We start from the raw sequence: 5,524 nt of genomic DNA, 5'->3' as shown, positions 1-5,524 counted from the left end.
TTGTTGGGTTACAGATCCTTCGAGGGATAATCAATGTCGAGCGCTTCATGTGGAGTTTCAGTTGTAGGGAGGCACTGGCTTCGTGGGGTGATACCAGTGGACTCCATGCCTTGTTCCGATTTGGACAAATCCATAACTATGATGAGAAATCAATCAGTAGATCAATACCACGCTACTAATACGCCTCAGCATTAACACTCCTCATTGCTCATGAACTCCATATCGGCAACACACGAATCAGGGGCCTGTGGCCCACAAGCTCCGAATTCGCGGGGATACCCTACCGCAGGAAAGATGGCACTGGACATTGGGGGGCCTCAATGGGCCAACGGGAACCTCTCTGTTGCCGATGTGATGACTGTGCCGTCGGGCCAATAAGTCGTAGTCTTCTTCCCAGGGGCAGGAGGCAGCAGTCCGGTGGCCTTCTCTGCCTCGAGTCAGGTGGCGACTACTTAGCAGCAGTTCTCCTTGATGTCACGACGATTTCTCTCTCGGCTGCAGTGGCGACAAGATCACGGTACGCTTATAGTCAGACAAATCGAAAGGAAACTCCGTCCGCGAAAAATTGACACCAATTTTTTATTGAAAAACCAGAACCACATCCAAATGGACACAAGTGCCACTAGTCAGAACACTTATGACTCCCTAGAACACAATGACTATTTCATGTTTTCCGAAACCGCGCTAGCCTGCCCTCCATAACACCATCTCGTGTATAAGATGAGACTAAACTTCTACGGACAGCCCCAGCTGGCAACTATTCACAGAGCTGTTGCGCAGCACACTGTCCCGGGGTGGGTGGGTGAAGCTTGTACCGCGCTCTGTGAGGATCCTTCATTCAGGGTCGGGGTCATGATGTCTCGGCCAGCCGTCCAGCGGAGGATGGCGGTGGCGGCAGCGCGTAACCCTCGTAGATCGGGGACGTTGTGTGGCTGACACCATCTCCAGTCCAGCTCACGATACCTGGCTGGATTGACCACCCGTGCGGCCGGAACGCTGTACCGCCAGGACAGCCTGTGCCTAGGTCGCGTACATTGGCTGGCGGTGGCTGGTGGTTGAAGGTCCTCGAACATGATCTTTGAAAAAAACGAGGCAAACCAATACGACAGGTTACTCGTGAGCACTCACACCATTACGTTGCGTTCCGGCCGGCAATAATCAACCTATATCCACGTGGCAAACATAAAGCCTGCCATTATAGATCTGCAAGTTGGTATACCAGTCGGATTTGTCTGTGAAAATATGTGGGATTTTATATTTATATTTAATTAATATTATTCCGTGCTTTATTCGACAGGTCACATCCAGACACAGAAGGAACGATGCACTGTGGATCAACAAACACAGTAGGTGCATGCCAGAAGAAGCCCACTTCTTTGCGTAAATTTTACACAAAAGGGTCTTTCACGATTCACGCGTGCAGGCCGGTGTGTTGTGCAACAACAGCTGCTTGCACTCGCCACTTGCCACACCAGGTTGGAGCACCGTTAAAAACATCCCGGGCAGTCACGGCGCTGCTTTGCTGAGATACCCACACGAACTTGCAACGCTTTACTTCAGCAGGCGCATTCACGCATTCGCCCCCATCCCACCGCATATTGCACACCTGGGCGCGGATATTTGAATGTATGCCGCCTCCACACACGTGCGCTTCTCATTTGGTGAAGCGTTGCCTCTAATCCAGGAAACCTGTCAGCTTATATATTGTTAATTAACGGGCAACACCTGTCATCGCAGGAGCGTGATCACGGTCTGGTTTTTTAGGAAAGCAGGTGAAGCAGATGGCGCCAAGAAGCATTCTAGGAAACATCCGTAGCGCTGGGAGGCAGCACTAGGTCACTGAATCAACATCGGGTGGGGTCAAGATGCGAGTGAAAATTCCCAAGTTCATAATCCAGATGACAGCCATGAGATGCAATGCTCTCGTCAAACGAAGGTGGATGGTGCATGTATTTAAGGATTGTGGATGTGAACATGCGGTGACCGGATGCAACCAATTTCATGACAAACAACAACTAACTGTGTTCATCTTTTCACGGTTAGCCTTGGGGTTCAATGGGGCCTCAGTCAGGCAGGACCTGGTGTCGGGTGCTCCTCTGGGGCAACACGCAGTTCGCGTTTGTAAATAGAAAGGGTGATGCCAGGATCTTCTCATTATCATCCCACGTTTGGTGACGATTCCCTCAGGTGCTTCGATGGGGATACTTTCAGGGTGGAATACTCTCTTGCTTTGGGCCTACATCTCCCTACATAGCTAGTCCTTCTGACCCATACCAACCATAGACACCCTGCAGAAGAAAACATGCTTACGACCGTTAGCACGCACAAACGCGAACATTAAAACTTTAAATAATAATGAAAGAGCTTGGATTAAATTTGATTGTCCCCACGCCGCGGCAACTACCCTTCATTCAAAGTAATCCTCATCATCACTCCTGCCACTTCCTCCAAATAGAGTTTGCTACAAGCAGTTTGCCATCGGTAATCAATGTCATACCCACGACTTCCCCCACTATGCAATTCCACCACGATCAATTAACCCTCGCTACGTACACGGCACCATGTCAAACGAGAATTCCAAGAGCGTTCGCGACTCGCATTACAGCTTCTCTGCCCTCGCCAGGCCACCTGCAGCCACTCCTCGGCGATGTTCACCACCCTATATTACATCTGTATTATCCAAATTAACAACGGAACTATTGAAAATAAATATTCACTCAATTATTCTGCTTTTACTCCGCCGGACGAGCAATTAACGAATCGTGCATACGAGATATCATGAAATATTTCTACAACTTGTCATTCGGGAAACAATTGAAATGCACTTACCGGATAAATGAGTCAGAATGATATAGCGATTACCTTGGTGACGTCTGGTCTTGCGACAATTGATACTAGGAAGACGGCACGAGGTGCATCGTCCCAGGCGAATCCGCGCTTGCACATTCCCCCTCAGCCATTGTCGACTACCAAAGCTGCTACTTCGTGTTCCACAATAGTCTTTTGTTAGCGATGAAGTGCTGCAAAGAAGATACCCACTGTCATTGACCCAACTCTTCGAAAACGTGCGAAAAAAGTTCATCTGCTCACGAGTATCACTGTACGTTGGCGCGCTTTTTGTTCGTCCACCGCCCTTTGCAGCCGGCGGTTTCCTGCGCTGCAGTGGGGCAACGTGCCAAAAGACCGGTTACATGTATGCATGTAGATTCTGCTACTTTCGCCTTTCTCAAAACAGCCGACCGAGCTTTGCATGCACCCAACATTCTGGCTAACAGAACCACCTATAACAAATTAAAAATCTTGCAAGCATAAAAAACTTTAAAGGTTTGCCGCGCCAGCGTAATACGTACAAGAGGAGACTCAGTAACCGTTTCATTCGTTTGCTGTCCTTCGAGGAACTGGGGAGCGGTGATACGGGTTTGCATACCGGGTATAAACCCCAGTACAATGCACCCGAGCCGCCATGACTAAGCTCGCACGTAACCGTGGTAACAGCGAGCAAGGCGAAGAAGACATATAAGGTTTATGTCATCACGTTACCCTGCCGCCAGCAGACCGCCGCGGCGCCGCCTCCACGCTTAATTAAGGTATAGGCAAGCACGGTGAGTGCACGAGTGCGCGTAGTCCAGTGTGCACTTTAGCCGTTCGTGAATTAAAAATCTTGATTAATGAAGAAATGTATGTGACACTTGCCCCCCGAATTGTATCGTGATTTCAATTTTTTGCAGGGATTTTTATTTATCAGAAACGGGTTATCATGATTTCTTAAACAGTCAAACGTTTAGTTTTAGTACCGACCACCAGCCTATGGCCAGATATATTATACTATACTATATCAAGGGTCGTGTACAGAGGGGGGTCCAGGTGGCGTACCGGACCCCCCTGCTCGGCGCAAGGAAAACGGCATTAAGGGGGTCTAATTCAAAAAATTATCTGGCGGGAGGGCCCCAGATCCCCCTTCGCAATGCTCTGCAGTTTTGTCGACAAAATCCCTGTAACCAGCGCCCCTGATATAGTATAACTTTTACAAACGACACTCCTAGTCCTAATGAGCCCTATGCGTGCTAGTATAGATTCCGTCCACAACGTTTCCTTGATCTCTCAATCTCGTCTGCACGTATTATTTTCACGTGCTGCTTTATATTTATGAATGCATGCAAGCGCATGCGCACTTAGTTGTCATTCAAAATTTCCATGAACTCACCGCTGAACATTTTTGGCGGTTGTCATCACTATATCAGAGGCTTAGTCATCCACGACTACCCGGATGCCTCCTTAAATAGTTAATTACTACTACACATGACACGTGTTACATAGTATATCACGCTCAAGCACCATGAACGTTATACACGCTGTATACTAATTTCCCTTTACATTGCGTTCTAGGGTGATACTCCATTAGGAGTGTTCCCAACTTTAATGTCATTAATAGTCATAATAACATATGATCAAGAGCTAATAATACCTATACCTAGGTATTATTAGCTCTTGATATGATATATATATATATAACATTAATCATAAATGATATCAAAGTTGGGAACACTCCTAATGGGGCGTTAGCTGCGTTCTATTTACTCATAGGTATGGATTCATGATAACACCTGCTGATTGATAATCGTGGGTGTTAATTGCGCGATTAGCGCACGTATACGTCTTTAGCATATGTTACAGACACTTCCCTATGACCTCAGCCATATAGCTGGTGCGACACAAGGAATTACCATGAACCTATAAGGGCAAAGATAAATATATAGGCAAGACAATCTATAAAGGCAAGATAATGTCATATTAAAGGTATTCTTCATAGTGTAACCAGTAGGAATGCTTACGATAACACCTACCGACCGAGCTAGGGGCGTGTGTGTGTTTTGTGACTGGGTCTATGTCGAGGACAAAACCCCGTGGTAATGCATTAATGTGCATTAATTACTACTTCAATTGATAACTATCAATCGATAATATAATGATTATATTTTGGTACAGAGCAAATAAATAAATTAATAAGTTAATATATCATAATAGCAGCTCGTAAACTCTGCGTTTTGGCCGAACGAAGAAATGCAACGAAACAATTATTTAAATTAATTCAATTTGAATTTACTCTAATGGTCATATAACGTGCGTGGATAAGTAAACGTGATCTTCTCAATGGGTTATTCACCTAGAATACATTTCTACACGTAATTATAGCTAGACGAATAGCCTGTATTCGCCATATATTATTCGCGCAATTCACTGAGAACTGGTCGTAGAATGTGCATGGCCGTATGTATTTGAGAGCTCGGAGGGCGGATCTGTACTCTTGAGGTGTACGCGCATATTCCTAGACTGTGTCCGTCATCGTTGTAAATCGACGCGACTGACCGCAGAGACTTTGGTGTTGGTGCCAGTAAATATTGCCCGCAGACGATTCGATAGTGTACGTGTTATTAAAGATTAATAAGGTTATCAATCGATGATCATGTGCCAATACATTACGTATATATATATATAGCGAGAGAGAGAGAGAGAGAGAGAGAGA

The sequence above is a fragment of the Priapulus caudatus genome, unplaced genomic scaffold, assembly GCF_000485595.1.
Source record: "Priapulus caudatus unplaced genomic scaffold, Priapulus_caudatus-5.0.1 Scaffold1360, whole genome shotgun sequence".
Classification (NCBI taxonomy): domain Eukaryota; kingdom Metazoa; phylum Priapulida; class Priapulimorpha; order Priapulimorphida; family Priapulidae; genus Priapulus; species Priapulus caudatus.
This window is presented reverse-complemented; position numbering follows the sequence as displayed.